This window comes from Pongo pygmaeus, chromosome 12, assembly GCF_028885625.2.
Source record: "Pongo pygmaeus isolate AG05252 chromosome 12, NHGRI_mPonPyg2-v2.0_pri, whole genome shotgun sequence".
NCBI classification, from domain to species: Eukaryota; Metazoa; Chordata; class Mammalia; order Primates; family Hominidae; genus Pongo; species Pongo pygmaeus.
In genome coordinates, this window is record NC_072385.2 from 41,841,632 (window position 1) to 41,863,758 (window position 22,127).

Below are 22,127 nucleotides of genomic sequence, written 5' to 3' on the forward strand. Positions count from 1 at the left end.
TCAGCGGGAGACAAAGGATCATGGTGTTTCTCCAGTCATCAGATGGGGGCACCTCATTAGCATAACAAAGGCACTCCTATCACTCAGGAAATTCCAAGGGTTTTTGAAGCTCTGAACCAGGAACTCAGGAAAATGACCAGCGGATTTTTTTTTTTATTATACCACAGAGGTGATCTGCATGTTTGAACACAAGCTTACAATTCCATGAGCTTTAACAGCATCTCTACTTTTATAAAATCATACTCTCAGGACAGCAACCTTGTCCTCTTACCAAGCTGGAAAGTAATCGTCATTCTTGCTCAGCTTGTATTGGCTTCTGGCCCTTCAAAGAGCTGGACACTTACTAATCTGGAGAAAAGAGAGGTGAGCAAATCTCAGACCTGGTTACTTAAAAACATCCAATCTCAGGGATAGTCCTGAGGGAAGTTTATTTTATTATTATTTTTTGAGACAAAGTCTTGCTCTGTGGCCCAGGCTGGAGTGCAGTAGCTTGATCATGGCTCATTGCAGCCTCGACCTCTGAGGCTCAAGTGATCCTCCTACCTCAGCTTCCCAAGTAGCTTGGACCACAAGCATGTACCACCATACCCCACTAATTTTTAAATTATTTGTAGAGATGGGGTCTCCCTATGTTGGCCAGGCTGGTCTTGAACTCCTGGGCTTGAGCAATCCTCTCACCTTGGCTTCTCAAAGTGCTGGAATTATAGGCATGAGCCACCACACCCGGCCCCTCACAGATGTTTATATAGCTGGGCACTAATATACTTCTTGTGTGTGTATCAAAGTCTAAATAGCATTCTTTAGCTTGTCTTTTTGGAAGCAAAGTCATAACGAGGAAAACTGAAGTGAGACTGTAAGTTACCTGTAGACTAGTTTATCAGATACTTAGTTTGGGCATTCATATGGTTAATTATCATATCTACCACACAGATGTGCTTCATGTTTAACTGCTGTCAATCCAGGGAATGACAAAAGCTTCTAGCCACAGGTAACTAGAGGCAACGTTGTAATAGCCTTGGTTCATTTCAATCCCTGTCTTTTGTGTCTTCCTGTCTATAATTTCCCTGCCAGAGAGTTGTCTTATCCAGAAGTAATGTTAGCAGACGTACATGACGTACATTACTTTAAAATGGTTGCTCAGCCTCAGTCAGCATTTACGTAAGTTGCATTTCTATTAGACAGGACTTTCTGCCTTGCCTTCTGCTGTTGTAATTACTGCTGCTGCTAGTATTCAGAAATTTTCATCTTTCTTTCATTCGTTAATCTTTGCAGTTCCCTTCCTTTTGCATATTAGTGCATGACATTACGCTTCTGAATATGAGATTGTCTTTGCATTTGTTGCTCTTTGCAATTCATGTGCCGCATTAGTCTGCACAGGGCTGTTTCCCTGGGATACTTGGTTCACTGGGCAGTGTTTCTCTATTTCTGCTTCTCTTTTGGATAGGCCTTTGGGCTTCTGGTTTTCTGACTTCTCGGGCTTCTGTTTTTGGACCTGTTGCCCATTTTGACTTCTCGATGGATAATGAATTCGAACCATTAACTTCCCTTGTGGTCAAGTTTATCTTTCTGATCATCTCTGACCTTTGGACCTCAGTGTCCACTTGGACTTTGCAACCAGCATTGTGGGAGGGACTTTTTATTTGGTTCACATATTTGGGGGTCAAATGAAATAAGAGGTAGGAAGATCAACTCTCCAAGAAACAGTGGAGACTGTTTTCTCTATTTACATTAAATATTTTCTATAGTAGTCACTTAAAAGCTTCAAAGCAGACTTGCGTTCTAGCTGCTTCTGCCATTGTCAGCATTTTCTCATACTATGATGTGGAACATAGTATATATTCCACATCATTGAATATATACTATGTTTATTGAACATATGCTATGCCTGCCTAGACCCAGTTGGCTTGGTAAGGATTTTGATGACATTGAAAATTTGAAATCAATTCAAATCCCACAGAAATCTATTTTCCTTCCTTTATTCCCACATGATAGTCTCCTTCATTTTTCTAAAATTCAAGGTACGTCTTCATCAGTATCTCTCATCCTGGACATTAATTAATATGTCATGATATAGTAATTGATTGGTACATACTTGGAAGAACACTGGTAACATTTCAGGGAAGCTAATAAATCTATCCAGATATTTTGAGTTGCAGTCAACAAAAAACTCAACTCAAGCTAGTTTAAACAATAAAGTGAATTTAATGGTTCATTTAACTGAAAAGTCCAGCGGTAGGTGGGTTTCAGGTACAGTTTGATTGAGACTCTGGCTCCCTTTGTCTGCAGTTCCCTCAACTCTGCTATCTCTATTCACTTTGCCCTTATGCCGATTTTCTTCATGGTAGCAAACCGGTTACAGCAGTTCTTGGTCTCATCTGTTTTCTCCACAGTCTCAAATGCACTGTGTCACTCTAAACTGGTTAAGTTTCTTGCCTTCCTCTAAAGGCTTCTCAGAATCACATGGGTATATAACCTAAGGAAATCAGGGGCTTTGGGAAGTAAGACGGGGAGTATGTCCTGGGGAGGCAACCAATAAGGTAACCGTGCAGTGAGTTCTTAGCATAGTTCTCTGTCACTTTGAAAAGAAAACTTAAAAACCACTGAAAATAAATGGGTCACTCTAGCGGACTGCAAACTACGGACCCTCAACTGCTTCAGTCACTAACTGGTGATTCCTCTTTAGTTCTTTCCAAGAACAACCTCCTTGTGACTCATTTTTAGAAGAATGACAAAAGAACAGTCCTACCTGTAAGCCCAACAGAGACAAGGCTGGAATGACTACCAGATGCACCAGTCATGGGTGCCATCTTGTTTCTCATGTGGTCACTGCACTTTCATGGCATTCGAAAACAAAAAAGAAAAGAATTAGTTGCAGAAAGCGTAGCTGTCAGGCCTCTGAGCCAAAGCTCAGCCATTGTAACCCCTGTGGCCTGCACATATATGTCCAGATGGCCTGCAGGAGCCAAGAAGTCTGGAGCAGCCGAAAAACCACAAAGAAGTGAAATAGTCAGTTCCTGCCTTAACTAATTAACCCACCTGATGACATTCTACCATTATGACTTGTTCCTGCCCTGCCCCAACTGATCAATCGACCTTATGACATTGCTCTTCTGGACGATGAGTCTTACGATCTCTCCACCATGCACCTTGTGACCCTCTCCCCTGCTAACAATAGATAACCACCTCTAACTGGTAACTTTCCACTGCCTACCCCAGTCCCGTAAAGCTGCCCCTCTCCTATCTCCCTTCTCTGACTCTCTTTTCAGATTCAGCCCACTTGTACCCAACAGCCTTCTTGGTCACACAAAGCCTGTTTTGGTGGTCTCTTCACACGGATGCGCTTGACAATAATGACCTGTTGTATTTCTACGAGCTTTTCTTGCAGTTTTGCTCCTGGTTGGAGGGAAGCCTCCATCTTCACAGAGGTAGATCCTCTGATGGGCTAAATTTTGTCCCTCCCCTCGAATTCATATATATTGAAGTCCTAACCCCAATACCTCAGGATGTAACCTTATTTGGAGATGGAGTATTTAAAGAATTAATTAAGTTAAAATGAGGTGATTAGGGTGGGCCCTAATTCAATATGACTAGTGTCCTTACAAGAAAAGGAAACTTGGACACAGGCACGTATGAGGGAAGACAATGTGGAGAGGCAAGGAGAAGATGGCCACCTGCAATCCAAGGAGAGAGGCCTGGAACACACTCTTACTTCATGGCCCTCAGAAGGAGGCCACCCTGTCAACACCTTGAGCTCAGACTTCAGCCTCCAGAGCTGTGACAAAATAAATTTCTGTTGTTTAAGCCCCTCAGTTTGGGGTAGTTTCTTATGGTGGCCCTAGCAAATGAATACAGGTCCCAAATAACTCTTCAGTTTGGCCGTATTTCCCTTACCTCTAGGGACTAATTTCTAAGTGCCAGTTGTTTTCTTGACACCAACCATTCAAGGTGGGTGAAGAGGGTCTGACAGGGCAGGACACCTAATGGGAGTTACCCAGCTGTTGAGGGGGACGCAGGTCTTCTGGTCCAATCGTCTGTCCTCTATGAACTCAATTTCTTCAGTGGGAGAAAGAGAAATGCAGCTCCTCACAGTCAAGAGTTGGCCTGTCACTAGGCTGCGGTCGTGTCTTGTTGAACATAAACAACTTCACAGAATGTTCTCATGAAACAAGGCCACTCACAAATTTATACCTGCTTCCTGACAGCGCCCAATCCACAACAAATGCCTGCTTCTCGGAACGCCCACACCCTGGCCCATATAATGACCTAACACAAACCCAAATCCTACAACCAGTCCTTCTAGTGCTTTCTTAGGGAGACGTGTTTCCCATAGCACGCTGGCTCCCTTGAGGCAGTGAGCCAACGAACCTAACTCTGTTCGTAGTTGTCTTTGAGACATTAACAAGAGTTTTGAGTTTATTTTATACCTACATCAGTCAGTGGGGTACCCTCGCCCCCCACACTTCAGCCAGGACAATTTATACGGTTTAATACACCTCTTAAAACATTGACTCTTATTTTTATTATCATTACATTAATAGTTACTAATTTATTAACCTTGAATTTTTTATCTCTTCATTTAATTTGGAATTTCTTAATATAGAATGTGGTAGGGGAGAGGAGGACCCTTTCAAAACAGCAATAGTGGCCGGGTACATTAGCCCACGCCTATAATTCCATCACTTTGGGAGGCTGAGGTGAGAGGATCACTTGAGTTCAGGATTTCACTGTAGAGGTTATAGAGCTATGATCACACCACTGCACTCCAGCCTGGGTGTCAGAGTGAGACCTTGTCTCTAAAAAAAATTAAAAAAAAAATAGCAATAGTTATGATAAGAGTTGTTAAACTTTAAGGGTAAAGTTTAACTGTATAGTGAGTTTATTTAGCTGCTTATGAGAGTGGAATGAATGCGATCCTCCCGCCTACGAGTAGGTCAAGAATGTGCTTAATGCCTTATTCCCAAGGTAATGCTTGTATGTGTTGGTTTAAACAGCATTCTGGATGCCCTTTAGGGTTTTCTGTAAAATCCTAATGAACGAGCCATTTTTGTGTAACCCATTTTTATCAGGCCCCATCAACCCAAGTGCTGCAAAACTAGGCTCATGGTCCCATCTGGGAAAAAATTCTACTCCCAAATGCTGCCGCTGGGATTGACAATTGCTACAGCTGTTTTGGAAAGTAATGTCAATATCTATCTACAAAACCAAATAAAAACAAACTCAGCCAGCCCTCTCCCAGGGACAGAATCCAAGGAATGAAGCTCAATGGCAGGCGAGGGGTGTGCAAAAGGTGTTCTGCCACCCCCGGGCAGTGGCTCCATGTGGGAAACAAAGTGTGTGCTCAAACAAGCAGGCAGCAGTGAAGTTTTGAAACACTGTTACCCCAAAATATTTTATACATTAAAAAATTGAGTCTGGGCCGGGCGTGGTGGCTCAAGCCTGTAATCCCAGCACTTTGGGAGGCCGAGATGGGTGGATCACGAGGTCAGGAGTTCAAGACTAGCCTGGCCGACATGGTGAAACCCTGTCTCTACTAAAAATGCAAAAAAAATTAGCCGGGCGTGGTGGTGGGCGCCTGTACTCCCAGCTACTCCGGAGGCTGAGGCAGGAGAATGGCGTGAATCCGGGAGGCGGAGGTTGCAGTGAGCCGTGGTCTCGCCACTACACTCCAGCCTGGGTGACAGCGCGAGACTCTGATTCAAACAAAAAAAAAAAAAAAAAAATTTCAATGTGGTTTACAGCAATGACTTGGAAGCACTTCTCCTATGTTCAATTACATGTGAAAAGCAAGAGGCAGAAGTGAAAAAATAATCCCAACACTGTAAAAACAAAGGTCAAAAATTCACATTTCCATGTGATTAGGAGAAAGATAAGAAAGATTATTATTATTATTTTAACACTGGTTGGTTTGCTTGGGAGAAGGCAGAGGTGGGTAAAGGAGGAAGTATGAAAAACAGGGTGGAGTAAACATTTTAATAGTTATTAAACTTTTTGAGCAAATGCAGAATTAGAAGCAAGAGGAAGAGGAAAAGTGGTAGTGGGGTGGAGAAGAACTCAGCAATAAAAGTCTCCAAGCAAAAGAGAAAACCGCCAGGTAGCACCTTGGCGGCAGGGAACACAGAAAATAATCCTACCTAAACCATTCCTTCTGACTCACTACTAAGAGCACCACTTCCTTAGGAAAAATCAGAGATAAGCTATCAGAACCCACTCCCTGTGTATCCTTTGTGTTTAACTGTACAGAAATTTGTAGGGCAGCCTATATAACCAAGAAAGATCAGTTGGGAGAGAGTATTTCCCCAGTTCTATCCCGATGACAAATTTAGAAACCTTACTTCCTTCAACGTTTCCCCTTCCCAACTGTACCCGGGAATCCCTAAGGCAGGAGAATGGCTGCATAGTGGAAGGAACTCTTCAGACCCTGCTACATCCCATTCTCTGCCTTCCAACACCCCCCGCTAAGTCTGGGCCCATTGATCCCCCTGACAGAGCAGGAACACTGTCATCTTGGACAAACACCACCGCTTTAAGTTCTAGCTCCCTTTCTAGTCTCATGCGTTTCAAGGGAATCACTTCTCTTCTAACTACAAGCAGCCAGAAAGAGCAGACAGTAAAACACAGATAAAACAGCTCAGGCACAGAGGGAGGTGGGGGGAAATTCTCTTGGGTAACTGCCAAACTTCGCTGTCATACAATGGGCTCCAGTAAAACAGTGGGCCTTAATAAGCACATTCCTTTCCCTTCAGGTCCACTAAGATAGGGAAGCTAAAAGCAGACTCGGGGGTATGCCTGCAGTTGCAGAAAGATGTATGAAAACAAACACACAACTCTCCCTCCCAAACAAGCACAACAAAGAGACACAAAAACAGTCCAAGCCTCTAATAAACTCTCCCACTCTGAATCCTTAAAAACTCTTAGCCTGTAAGAAAGTGGGGCTCTAACCTAACTTGGCCAAAACCCCCTCCTAGGTTTGTTTTCTAAAATAAACCTGTCCTTGTTAACCATCAAGCCACCCTTCATGTTTCTTTCCTCTTTCTTTAATTATCACACCTCCCACATCTGTGTGTTTAGTCACCACAGGAAACACTTGGTGCAGACAGAAATGGAAGAGAAGATCCAAGTCAAGGAAGCAGCCAAGGGGCCAAGACTTTATGGAGGAAAGAGCAAATCTTGAATGTTCAGGATAAGGGATGGAACCAGGAAGCAGCAATGGGGTGGGAACTAAACTGACACAGGAGTATTTGGGGAGCAAGTCAGGAAGGCTCTGTTGAGTAATGTCATTGACAGAGTCGGGCTGGCAGCTCACTGGTGTGCTGGCCAGAGAGGGGGTATGTTAAGCCAGCTAAAAGGAGCAAGACTGATCCGGACAAACTCATATTTTAAACCCGACCTGAGTGGTCCTGGCATGCGATTTCCAAAGTGTCTCTGCTCTTGGAGTGAATCACCCTCATTCTTTATCTGAACTGGACCCCACTTGCATTGTACTCAGAGTCAAGTCACTCTTCTCCCAATGGTGACAGATTCAGAACTGGACTCCTGCTTTGGTCTCCACTTGCTGTTTCTATATTGCATCCTTTCTCATTCCCAGGTCTTTCTCCAAAGCACGGAACCCTTTCTTGCTCTTAGATGCTTACCTTTATGGAGCCAGAATCCCGTTCTAATTCCTAACCCAGGGCTGTGGTCCCTGGAAGCAGAGCTTGTGGCTGCCATTCTTTCCAAGTACCCTTCCCTGGATTCTGCTTTCGGGGTCTTGATGCATTTATGGGTAGGGGAGCATCCTAATCCTTCATCATCTTCAACTACACTTTCCTACTTCCACATTTCTGGTAACTTGTTTGGAGTCTGCTGTCAACTCTGGACAAACACCTATTACGTCTTAGTCTGAGCTTCTGCCATTAGCCCCAGAAGTGGAGTTCCTTCCTAGGACGTGGATTTGGTACTAGAGCCCAGCTTTGCCTTCTTGCTTCATCATGCTGCCAGGCCCCCACTGTGGTCCCAGTAAGCACCCCCAACCCTGCTCCCACTGGAGAGCTGTCACTCAGTGAGCTCCCTCTGGATTGATGAGTGGCAAAAGATCCCTAGACCGGGCCCCCTAAGGCAGGACTTCTTTAGAGGATTGTAGTCTCTACATAGTGATGGTTGTATTGTTATAAAGGGCCCATTTCCTTTCATTCTCCCTCTGTCAACTTTTTTCTTTAAAGTAAAAATGGAACATTTGTTGATTCATACAGCTAGACTTCCGAAGGGATCAGCTGGCTTGCAACTCAGCTGGACCCCAGGCCTTTAAACAATGCCACTAGCACTGCAGCACTGTGTCTCCTCCTAGCCCCAGCTCTGCTTAGTTTCAAGGAGATGGTGGAATTCATGGGCCTTTGGGCACAGGAGCCCAGAAAGAGGAAGCGAGATTCTCTTTCCTATGTTTATATTGAAAAGACGATGTGTTAAGGACAGGTGAGACACTGCTACTAGGATCGTGTGGAGAAGGCATGGTTCTTTTGTGGAAAGTGGAGTGCCAGATAAAGGAGACAAGAGAGTGGGCAAGAAAAAAAGAAATAGAAATAAAAATAAAGGGGATCTGGCAAGATGGCTGAATAGGAACAGCTCCAGTCTGCAGCTCCCAGCAACTCCAATGCAGAAGGTGGGTGATTTCTGTATTTCCAACTGAGGTACTCGGTTCATCTCACTGGGACTGGTTAGACAGTGGGTGCAGCCCACGGAGGGTGATCAGAAGCAGGGTGGGGCGTTACCTCACCAGGGAAGTGCAAGGGGCTGGGGAACTCCCTCCCCTAGCCAAGGGAAGCCGCGAGGGACTGTGCCATGAGGGACGGTACTATCCACCCCAGATACTACGCTTTTCTCACAGTTTTTGCAACCCGCAGACCAGGAGATTCCCTCGAGTGTCTACACCAGGAAACAACAGATGCTGGAGAGGTTGTGGAGAAATAGGAATGCTTTTACACGTTGGTGACAGTGTAAATTAGTTCAACCATTGTGGAAGACAGTGTGGCGATTCTTCAAGGATCTCAAACTAGAAATACCATTTGACCCAGCCATCCCATTACTGGGTATATACCCAAAGGATTATAAACCATGCTACTATAAGGACACATGCACACGTATGTTTATTGTGGCACTATTCACAATAGCAAAGACTTGGAACCAACCCAAATGTCCATCAGTGATAGACTGGATTAAGAAAATGTGGCACAAATACACCATGGAATACTATGCAGCCATACAAAAGGATGAGTTCATGTCCTTTGTAGGGACATGGATAAAGCTGGAAACCATCATTCTCAGCAAACTAACACAGCAACAGAAAACCAATCACTGCATGCTCTCACTCATCAGTGGGAGTTGAACAATGAGAACACATGGACATAGGGAGGGGAACATCCACACTGGGGCCTGTCGGGATGTGGGGGTAAGGGGAGGGATAGCATTAGGAGAAATATCTTATGCATTCGGGGCTTAAAACCTAGATGACGGGTTGATGGGTGCAGTAAACCACCATGGCACATATATACCTATGTAACAAACCTGCACATTCTGCACATGTATCCCAGAGCTTAAAAAGAAATAAAAATAGAGACATGCACTACTGCCAGAGCACAGGGTGGGGCAGCCTTGTGCACGGATAGCCTTACTTGCCTCCCCCTTCAACCCACATGCTTCAGATGGATGAGGCGTAGCTAGAGAGCACAGGTAAGGCAGGGCTGATGTGGTGGGACCCATCCATCTCAGCCTCTGCCACCAGAAACCCCTGGCACAGAGAACCGTTGTTAACACTGAGTCCCTTTACTGTCACTTTGAATTGTCACAGCCCCACAGAGACCAGCCCATAGCTGGACACACCCTATCTCCCTAAAATAACCAGTTCAAGAGCACCAGACAGTGGAAGTGCTCATGTCCCAAGGGCTTCCTGCAGGCCTTCAGCAGGACAAGGTTGTGGCCACTAGTCCTAGGAGCACAGTGCTCTGAACCTAGGCAAAGCAAGCAGGCATCACTCATCTAAAACAGCATCAGGAAAGACACTGATAAACCAGAACAACTTGATTTTGTATTTGTGCAGCAGCAAGCTCTCGAGGGACGCTAGAGGTTGTAGATGTGTCTGTGTGACTCCCAAATATACAGCAGGAGCCGATTTGGCAGAGAGACCCCTTCCCAATGCCATGTTCAGAGTGGAGGTCGACTTGAGAGAGTGGAGGTCGACTGATCTGAGCAGCATGAAGTCCCCTGACATTACCAGCATGAAGTCCCCTGACTTCAGCCACTTAGGTGTGGATTGCTGAGGGTTCAGGGCAGACAGTGTTTGAGTTCGGGCTGGGCCCACCTGTTTTCCCTCCAAGTGGCATCACCAGGTCCAGTGGGGAAAAAACTGTTGTGGGTCTACATTGATTTACCTATATTGCTCAAAGACACTTCCTGTGGGCTTCCATAAACTGGCTTGGGTTGGTTATTACTGGCTGCAGCAGCAATTGATTGCTCTTCCTGTACCTTGTTACCATGGAGATGAAAATCCAGACTTGATGGGGAGAAAAGAGAAAATCTCCATCAGGAGAATCAACTGGTCTGTTCTCCTCCTCTACTGCCATTGTCATAAAGCATGGGGTTGGCTGTGGGGTCATTTGGAGTGCAGCAGTCCAAGTATCAGGAGCAGTGTACTCTCAAAAAGACTCACAGATATGTGACCAAAACTGCAGCCTCCAAGGGTTTTGAGGCCTGCAGGCTGGGAGTTCTTGGCCTAGAGCATTTCACCCCTCTCTTCATTGCTTTCCTGGATGTTCCCAGGGGTCAATCTGGGCTGTTTTTGAGGTGGGATAAAGATTTAAATTGACTCTGGGAGGAGGGAAGTTATCTAAGGGTATAAACACAATATGGTCAGGCAAGATAGAAACGACCTTCAACTACAAAGCAGCTGGATCTGGTGACAATGAAGACAGTGGTGCTTTTTCCACTAGAAGATGGAAGGCTCTGAGCAGGCTGGAGCCAGTCAGATGGCAATGGGGGGTGCGAAGAGTTAGTTGTGTCCTGGGGATTTTACTGGGGATATGTAGTGAAATTAACCTAGGAAACAGAGCTCACTAATTTCCCATCTTGGAGAGTCCCCCAACGTGTTAACACACTAAAGGCCTGAGGAGCTCCTTGGTTAATAACTATGCAACTTTAAGTTATACAAATGTTTTGCTCAGGGAATGACTTTTTTCCGGAGAATACATTCCTCTTGCTCCTTGCAGTGCTGTCCTCCCCATCACCAATTCCTCTCCTTCTCCTAACTCAAGAACACCAATTTGGGAAGCTCTTAAATAGATAAGCTATCTTTTCTGGTTTGCCACGAAGTGGCAAATGGGGTGGGGGTGTGTGTGAGGGGAATTGGGCAGTGAGGAGTAAGTGAGGGAAAACTTTTTAGCATGGTTAATAGGTCAGGAGAGCAGCGCAAAGGTGGAGACCAAGGATGCCCAATCCCCAGAGCAGGACAAATGGGCTCCTGGGCCCTGGTGGAGGGTTCACTTTGGGAATGAGTAGGAGCAGTTTGGTCTCAGCAGCAATCAACATCCCCTCCACCCCAATTTTTTTACTCAGTTTCAGATGATTAATTTTTAAATACTGTACAAATTTTGATAGCTTAAATTGTGTATACAGTCAAATAAAAACTTGCATTAACAATTGGTGGAGCTTATGTCACAGAATCAGAGTATCAGGCTCCTTCTTGCTGTGGCTGTAGACTTGAGAATGGTCTGGAATCTCCAGGAGTGAGGGTTTCCATGTAAGCCATCACTATCCTTGGGGACACCGTTGACCATTAACTCATTAGAAAGATGTGCCCACTTTGCATATGGAGAAACAGCCCAGGGTCCAGTGCCCTGTCTCAGGTCAGAGACCAAGTTGGGGAGCCAGGAATTGAGAGCTGTCCTAGCCAGTTTGGGGTAGGGTGGGGTCTCAGGCCTTTGGCCCCTGTGACTCCAAGTATAGGACATACATGAAGCCTAGTTGGCTGGGGTTGGGATGGGATGTCAGGGTGAAAGGCCAGCATCTCTCTGCCTGCAAACTCCTCTCCAGCCTTGACTCTGGGTCAGCAGGCTGGGGAAAATGGCCCTATGCTGGCTGCAAGGGGTTCCCAGGCACTCCCTTGTGGTCAGATCAGCAAGTCTGGTCTGCAATGGAACAGGGACTGAGAATGGGCCTACTACCTCTCCATCCGGTAGAAAGCGCCTAGGGGCTAACATGGGCACTCTTTTCCCTTGGTGCCCCCACTGCACTTGGAACAGAAGATCCCTAGGACCCATGCCTGAGTCATCTGTGTTCTCCATAGTCGGCACCAAGCCAGATCTGGCCTAGAGCAGGAGCTAGGGGACAACATCCCCTTTTGCGATGAGCACTATTTGCCAGGCTGTGTGCTGGGATCCAGAGATCACAGAAAAAAGAGTCCCATTTTTCCAGATTCTCACAGGCTAGTGAGCGGGAGCATAAGCCATCTTGATGTGGGTGCTGAGTGCTAGAACACAGGGTACAGAGAAGTCCCTGGGACCACCCAGACCCTGCACTGCAGAGCACCAGGAGGGCCCCTAGGAGATGAAACCAGCTGGGTAGCGCCCTTAGAAAACTGTTATTAGGGCAGATATTAATAGAAATCACCCCAAAGTAAAGTCTAGGAACATCCATGACCATGAATGGTGACTGGTTATCATAAAATCTATTACTCAATTTGAGTGTTTCTTCATTTATGTGGTAGGAGACAATGTCCATTTCTCAGGAGTTGTGAAGATTGAATGAAGTAATGTGTGAAAGTACTTTATTATCAATGATTCTTACCTTTGGCCCAATAGTATAAGTATTTAATCCTCTTTTTGATTTTTTTCTTTTGTAACAAGATTTTTTTTAAAATCTCTTTTATTTAACTGAGAGTCATATTTTTGTCTATTATAGTAGCTAATTTACTATTATAATAGAGATAGAGAACAGAATTGGGTAAATAACAAGTTCTGTTCATCATCACAAAACACACACAAACACAAAACATGTCATTTAAATATGCACCCACAGGCCCTGGAAATAGTAATATCTGTGTATTGACTCTTAGCTTGAATATTAATATTTTGCTTTTATTACAGTGTAACATACTTTCCAAATAGCGTCCAGATAAAATAACCAATATTTTTCATAGTTGAACTGCTAAACATTAATCAGGATTTTACTACTATTGTTTTCTAAGGTTTGCTGATATATTTTGTTGCCTATATTCTGTAGTCTCAATTCCAGTTATATATACAAATTGGAATTATTTTTTAAAATAATTCCAGTTTAAAACAATAATTCTATTTTGTATATATAATAAATTGAGTGGCTGTTTTCATGAAGAGCTCTGTGTTGTTTCCCAAGAGTGGAATTTAAAAGACATAGCTAGAAAGTGAAACTGCAAGAAAAATTACAATAGAAAAGCTGTTTTCTGGACCTTTAGATTGTGGAGGTTCTTTGGGATGGGAAGTGTCTACTCATAGTCTAACAAACTCCCTGGCAGAGGAGTTGTTAAGGGGCCTCCAGCCTTGGACAGGCTGTGGGAATAAGTGGCCTTTTATCTCTGCCAGGGGAAACCAGACCATTGCAGAGTCCCTCTGGCACAGGGTTGCCAGATTAAGCAAATAAAAATACAGGATTCCTGGTTACATTTGAATTGTTTCTAATTGCCTATGCATGTGTGATTCAGATAAAAGAAAAATACTGCATGAGATACAGTTATGCTAAAAAATACCCTGAAATAAAATAAAATATGCTGAAATAAAATAAAAATATGCTGAAATAAAGAATAAATACCTAAATTACATACCTCTCTCTTTAATTCTGTTTCCCTGATGATTTGGCTCCTTAACAATTCCTTCTTCTGCAGGATTTGCTTGCAAAATTCTTTACAGTTAGTCTATGGTCCATTTACACTTAGCTTCTGCGAGAATCACATGCAATTTATTTTGTGTTTTTTGTTCATTGAACATTATTATTATTAATGAGAAAACATGCTCACCATTAGCATTATGAGCCAATATACAGAGCATGTACTGGCAGAAGGTTAACACTGGGAATCACTCCTTAAATCTGATTTAAATGCATAAAATCATTTATGGCTAACTTGCTTTCCCATTCCTTTGGATTACATCACATCTCTTGATCAACAGCTTTTTAATATGAGCATTGATCTCAATTTTTTATTCCCTTCATCAACACTACACATGATTGGTTCACTGATTTCCATGCTGGAAGAGTACTTAGTAACATTGATGTAAAACAAATCAAATTCTTTATGGTATAAAATCCATTTCAAAAGATAGTCATGGCAAGTGTCACTTTTAAGTCATAGTTTCTTTTCCTTTTCCTAAGTAACATTTCATTTAAGAACAGACTTGACTCTTAAAGAATTAACACTTTCAACGCTTCTTTAATGTACTGAAGTTCCTTTAACTGAGTGCTTCAGTAACACGGTTTTCTTTTTAATTTGCATAATCCTTTAATTTGCACAATCCTATTGCTAAAGAGATACTGAAACTATGAACAAGAAAGAAGTAGGTTTCACTGGATGAATTACTTAAAATATCAAGGATTTGTGAGGCCTTTTCTTTAGAATTAAAGTATGACTTCAACACTTCAAATAAAGAATTCTCTCAGCTACATTTTAAAAAAAGAACCAATAACTTTTCAAATGCAAAAGAGTTGAAGAAAACTGAATGCCAACAAAATCACAAAAAATCTTTAATCACTCAGTTTGGATAGCATAAATACAGAAGGGAACAATTTTATGACAACTTTAATACCAGTAGGAAGACATTGGCTGCTTTGTAAGCAGCATTACACACAACATGAGCAGGACGCCCAAGACCCTCCGTTGCCTCATCTGTGCTTTGTTTCCACTTTGAGTAAACATTGTTTGCACCCCTACACAAAGATCCACCAAATTTTTATTTATTATCTCCATCAAAAACAGTAATTTTTTTGCTATTGTTTCCAAACTCTTATTTGCAAGGATTTTTCTGGTAATAAACTTATAAGCAGTCTTTTTCCATGAGAAAAAGGGAAAATGTTGTCTATATTATGAAAACTTTGTGTTTATTTCTATGCTGTAAAGAGACGAGGCACTTAGATCTTTGATAATAGTCTCTGTAATTATAAATTGAGCTAATACTTTTTTTTAATTATTGCAGTAGAGTTTGTCCTAGCACTAGTAAGTTTGCTCACAGTTTTGGAAAACACTTCAGTAGTATGTTCACACCATCATTTAAACAGCAAAACTACTGATGACATTCAGTGTGGGAAGCCATTCCAAATTCTGTTGTAATTATTTTATCTTCTTTGTCTAAATTTCTCTTAATAAAATTTTTGTTTCTTATCACTTTCATTTGTCCTACGAACCATACATCTCTGTTTAGCCTTTAGCTTTGCTTTGCTAGTTTGTGCAGGATTTTGTTCTGTAAAAGGGCCATATATGCAAATGCTGAAGGTGCCTAGAAACTAAAGAAGGAGGCAGACAATTTCAGTTTGTAGATTTGGGGTGATTTATTTGGGAAACTTATAGGCAGAAGTATGGTCTTGGGCAGCCACAAGGCAGGTAGGTCTCTGCACTGCAACCCCCCAGAACCAGGTCTTTACCTTGGGGAAAGCATATGTGCTCTAGAAGGAATGTGTAGGTGGTTACAGGCATCACAGCCTATGATTTCTGCAACAGCATCAAGGATTGTTTTAGAGGAAACTTACAGTGAATAGATGTTCCTAATAAAGAGTCATACATAAACTAGACATTTTGGAGGCATTCCTGGACTCAGCATTAGTCAGAAGTTACATAGCAGATTAGCATTTAAAATAAAGTCACTGTTGTTCCCGTTGATTTTCTGCTATTCTTGATGTTGAATGACCAATTGAAATATGCACAAGGAGCTTCAAAATAACTTATTCCTTGCTGAATACATGTTCATTATTCAGAAAATTTATCTCAAAATTTACACATGCATTTTGGCATTTTCGGGTTTAAATATACAGACAGTCCTGACTTAAGATGACTGGATGATTTTTCGACTTTATTATGGTGTAAAAGCAATATGCATTCATTATAAATCATACCTCAAATGTCCATACAAACATTCTGTCTTTGACTTCAGTACAGCATTCAGTAAATTACATGAGCTATTCAACACTTTATTATAAAATGGGCTTTGTGTTAGATGATTGCCCAACTATAGGCTAACATGTAAGTATTTTGAGTGTGTTTGAGGTAGGCTAGGCTAAGCTATGCTGTTTGGTATGCTAAGAGTACTAAGTGCATATTTTTAACTTATGATGGATGTATTGGGACGTAACCCCATCATAAGTCAAAGAGCATCTGTATACAAATAAAAAAGTTGACACTCAGGACCACTACTAGATTTGAACATATTGAGTTTGATGATCTCAAGACTATATCAGTGCATCTGTCACTCACAAGTCTGAATCTAAACTTTAAGGGTTGTAGGGTACCAAACTAACAATAAATCGAACTCTGTCTCATACCAAAAAAGGATAAACTTTGCATTTGCCTGAAAAGGAGAACTGTAGGGTAGATTCTCCCTCAACAAAGACAGGTGTTTTTATATAAGGTATTGGGCAGCCTGATATTCAGGAACTGGTGGACTTTCAGAAGTGGGAGTGTTTAGGGATTGCCAGACTTTCAGATATCTGAGCCTGGACATGAGAATAAGGATGCTATTGAACCACTGACTTTCAGAAGCATGGTCACTGGAGTGAAGTGGCTTGCTGACTGGCTATTTTCTAGAAGCGTGAGGCTGTCAGTGACGGGCTAATTTTCAAGTCTGGGGGGTTTAGCATTGGCTGACCATCAGATACTTCAGCTGTCCTTGATTTGCCAATGTTCACGAGCTTGGCTACTGGAGGGAGGCTGTCACTGATTGGCTAATTTTCAGAGCACCTGTACTAATTTTAAGTTACCTCTAATCAGCGGTGATTTCTTATTTATAACTTGGGACTCTGGCCAAAGAAAAGTCTTTTCCTGTTTTGAATATGAAAAATAAACAATTAATCCTCAGTACTCCCATTTGGTCTTCCTTTAGCTAAACCTGAAGGAGAGACAATGTGGGATTGTCCAGATTCTCACATTTAATATAAATGGGATCATATAATACATGGCATTTTGTGTCAAGCTTCTCCACGTAGCACAATGTTTTCAAAGTTCATTCATATTGTGGCATGTGTTAGTACTTCATTGTGACTGACGTATTGAATAATACTCCATTTTGTATGACTGAATAATATTCCATTGTGTAGATATACCATATTTTGTATATTTACTCATTAGTTAACAGTTATTTGGGTTATTTCTACTTTTTGGCTATAATCAATAATACTGCTTATGAACATTTGTGTACAAGTTCACATTTAAACACGTTTTCAATTCCCTTGGGTTTTACACCAAGGAGTGGAATTACTAGGTAATAAGGTAATTCCAAATTTAATTTTTTGAAGAACTACCAAACTCTTCTCCACAGTGGCTGTGCCATTTTACATTCCTGTAAGCAATGTATTAGGATTTCAATTTCTCCACAGCCTCACTAATACCTGTTATCTCCCCTCACCCTTTTTAAAAAAATTGTAGCCATTTTAGTAGATATGAAGTGATTGTGGCTTTGATTTGCATTTCCCTAATGGCTAATAATGTTGAGGCTCCTTTCATGTTCTTAGTGTCCATTTATCTACTTTGGAGAAATGTCTATTCAAGTCCTTTGCCCATTAATCAATCAAGTTGTTTGTCTTTTGTTATTGAATTGTAAGAGTATTTTATATTGTGAATGCTTAGATATATATGGTTTACAAATATTTTCTCCCATTCCTTGGGCTGTGTTCCACTTTCTTGTTAATGTCTTTTGTTGTAAAAAGTTTTAATATTGATAAAGTCCAATTTATTTTTTTCTTTTGTTGCTCATACTTTTGGTGTCATATCTAAGAATCCATGGCCAAATCCAAGTTAATGAAGATTTAGCCTATGTTTTCTTCCAGGAGCTTTATAATTTTAGCTCTTAACATTTAGGTCTTTGATCCATTTTGAGTTAATTTTTGTATATGGCATGAATTAAGGGTCCAACTCCATTCTCTGGTATGTGGTTATCCAATTATCCCAGTACTGTTTGTTAAAAGATGAACTTTTCTCACTTTAATTTTCTATGTCGACAATCAAATGACTATAAATATGTGGGTTTATTTCTGGACTCTCAATTGCATCCCATTGATCTATATGCCTATCCTTATGCCAATACCACACTGTTTTGATTATTTGTTTATAGGAAGTTTTGAAATCAGAAAGTGAGTCCTTTAACTTTGTTCTTTTTCAATATTATTTTATCTATTCTTGTTCCCTTGCAATTCCATATGAATTTTGGATCAGCTTGTCCATTTCTGCAAAAAATAAATGCTGTCATAATTTTAGTAGTGATTGCATTAAATGTGCATATCAATTTGAGGAATATTGCCATCTTAACAATATTAAGCCTTCCAAATTAGTAGCACAGGATTTTTTTCATTTATTTAGGTATTTGACTTCTTTCAACAATGTTTTGTAGTTTTCAGTGCACAAGTCTTGCTTTTTGGTTAGATTTATTCATAAAAATATCTTATTCTTTTTGATGGTTTTATAAATTGAATTGTTTTCTTAAATTTCATTTTTGGAATGGTATATAAAATACAGTAGATTTTGTATATTGATTTTGTAACCTGCTGCTTTGCTGAATTTATTTATTAGCTCTAATAGTTTTGTGACTGATTGATATTTCCTATATGTAATATTACATCAAGGTGGGGCAACATAGAAAGACCCCATTGCTACAAAAAATGAAAAATTAGCCGGGGAAGGTGATATGTACCTATAGTCCTAGCTACTCAGGAGGCTGAGGCAGGAGGATCACTTGAGCCCAGGAGTTCGAGGTTATAGTGGTCTGTGACTACACCACTGCAACTGCACTCCAGCTTGGGCAATAGAATGAGACCCTGTCTCAAAAAGAAAAAAAAAATGGTATCATTTGCAAATAGTTGTAGTTTTACTTCTCTCTTTACAAGTTGGGTGCCTTTTATTTCTTTTTCTTGCCTAATTGTCCTGGCTAGACAGTCCAATACAATGTTAAATGACAGTAATTAGAGCAGACATCCATGTCATGTTCCTGATATTAGGGTGAAAGCTTTCAGGTATTCACCATTAAGTATGATGTTAGCTGTGGGTTTTTCATGGCTTCCTTTTATTGGGTTGAGAAAGTTCCCTAGTTTGTTGAGTATTTTGTTTTGTTTTTTATTATGAGACCATGATGGATTTTGTCAAATGCTTTTTTCCTATATCTATTGAGTTGGGATGATCATGTGGGGTTTTTTCTTTATTCTATTAAAAAGATGTATTATATTGACTGATTTTCATATGTTGACTCACTCTTGCACTCATGGGATATATCTCACATACAATTTTTTAATATGCTGCTGGATTCAGATTATTTGTATTTTATTGAGGATTTTTGCCTCTGTATTCATAAGGGATATTGGTTGCTAGTTTTCATCTTTGTGATGTCTTTGTCTGGCTTTGGTATCAGGGAAATTCTTGCCTCATAGAATGAAGAAGTGTTCTTTTTCCTTCCAAATTTTGGAAGAATTTGAGATGGATTGGCATCAATTCCTCTATAAATGTTTGGTAGAAATCTGCTATGAAGCAATCTGGTGTTGGGCTTTTCTTAGTTGGAAGATTTTTTAAATTACCAATTCAGTCTCTTCATCTGTTGTATTCAGATTGCTTATTTTTTTTTCTTCTGTCAGTTTGACTAGTTTTGTGTGTTTCTAGGAATTTGTCAATTTCATCTATGTTATCTATTTTGTTGGCATGCAATTGTTCATAGTACTCTCTTGTAATTCTTTTGATTTCTGTTAGGATGGTAGTAAAGTCTCCACTTTAATTCTTGATTTTTTTCTTCCCTCTCTCTCTCTCTCACTCTCTCTCTCTTTTAATCAGTCTAGCTAAAAGTTTGTCTTCATTTTTTAAAGTAGAGACGGGGTCTCACAATGTTGCCCAGTCTGGTGTCAAACTCCTGGCCTCAAGCAATCCTCCCACCTCAGCCTCCCAAAGTTCTGGGAATGCAGGTGTGAGCCACCACATTTTGCCAGCCAAATTTGCCTATTTTATCAATCTTTTCCAAGAATAAACTTTTGGTTTTGTTGATTCTTTCTATCATTTTTCTGTTTTCTATTTCATTTATCTCTGCTCCAATCTTTGTTATTTTTTCCCCTTCTGCTCTTTGGGTTTAATTGCTTTCCTTTTTCTAGTTACTTAAGGTTGAAGTTCAGTTGATTTGAATCTTTTTTCTTTTCAATGTGGGCACTTACAGCCATACATTTCTCTCTGCCTACTGCCTTTGCTGCATCTCATAGGTTTGGGAATGTTGTGTTTTTCTGAAAATATTTTCAATTTTCTCTTGTTATTTCTTTTTGATCCATCAGTTATTTAAGAGTGTGCCATTTAATTTCCACAAATTTCTGAATTTTCTAAATTTCCTTCTGCTATTGATTTCTAAGTTTATTCCATTGTGTCAAAGAAGATACTTTGTATGCCTTCACTTGTTTTACATTTATTGAGGCTTCATTTGTGGATTAACGTATGGTCATCCTGGAAGTTGTTCCATTAGCACTTGAAAATAATGTAGGTTTTGCTGTTGTTTAGTGAAATGCTATATATATGTCTGTTCAATTTAGTTGGTTTAAAGTGTTGTTCAAGTCTTCTGTTTCCTTGTTTATCATTTGTTTAGTTGTTCCTTTTTTTTTTTTTAGATGGAGTCTCGCTTTGTCACGTCACCCAGGCTGGAGTGCAGTGGTACAGTCTCGGCTCACTGCAACTTCTGCCTCTCGGGTTCAAGCGATTCTCTTGCCTCAGCCTCCCGAGTAGCTGGGATTATGGGCAACTGCCCCTACACCCGACTAATTTCTGTATTTTTAGTTGAGATGGGGTTTTACCATGTTGGCCAGGCTGGTCTCAAACTCCTGACCTTAAGTGATCCACCCACTTCGGCCTCCCAAAGTGCTGGGATTACAGGTGGGAGCCACTGCACCTGGCCATGGTTAGTTGTTCTATTCATTATTGAAAGGAGGTTGTTGAATTTTTCAACTTTTATTATTTAACTGTCTATTTCTCACTTCAATTCTGTTTTTGCTTCATGTATTTTGAGACCCTGTTATTGAGTGCATATGTTTATAACTGTTATATATCTTAACAAATTGACCCTTTTATCATTATATAAATGGCCTCCTTGCCTTTTGTAACAATTTTTGTCTTAAAGTCTATTTGTCTGACATTAGTAGCCACTCCAGCTCTCTTTGGGTTACTATTTTCATGGAATATCTTTTTGTGTCCTCGCATTTTCAACCTATTTGTGACTTGAAATCAAAATGAGTACCTTGTAGCTAGTGTATAATTGGGAAATGTTCACCTATTCTGCCAATATCTGGTTTTTAAATGAAGAGTTTAATCTGTTTTTATTTAACACGATTACTGATCATTACTTCTGCATTTTATTTTTGTTTTCTAAATGTCTTACATATTTTTTGTTCCTCAGTTCCTCTGTTATTCCCTTCTTTTGTATTAAAAATATATTTTATTTCTTTTTTTGGTGTTGTCAGTGCACACAGAAAGATATTTTTTACAGTACCATTTTGATTCCCTTTTCATTTCTTTTACTATATATTTTTAGTTATTTTCTTAGTGTTTGCCCTGGGGGTTACAACTAACATAATTTATAACAATCTGGATGAAATTAATATCAATTTTTCCTTTTTAAAAAATTTTTTGAGAAAGGGTCTTGACTGGAGTGCAGTGGCATGAACTTGGCTCACTGAAGCCTCCACTTCCTGGGTTCAAACAATTCTCCCACCTCAGCTGGGTGAGTAGCTGGTACTACAGGTGTGGGCCACCATGCTTGGCTAATTTTTGTATTTTTTGGTAGGGACAGAGTTTCACCATGTTGGCCAGGCTGGTCTTGAACTCCTGACCTCAAGTGGTCTGCCTGCCTGAGCCTCCCAAAGTGCTGGGATTGCAGGCGTGAGCCACTGCACCCAGCCTCAATTTATTCTTGATAGTGCAT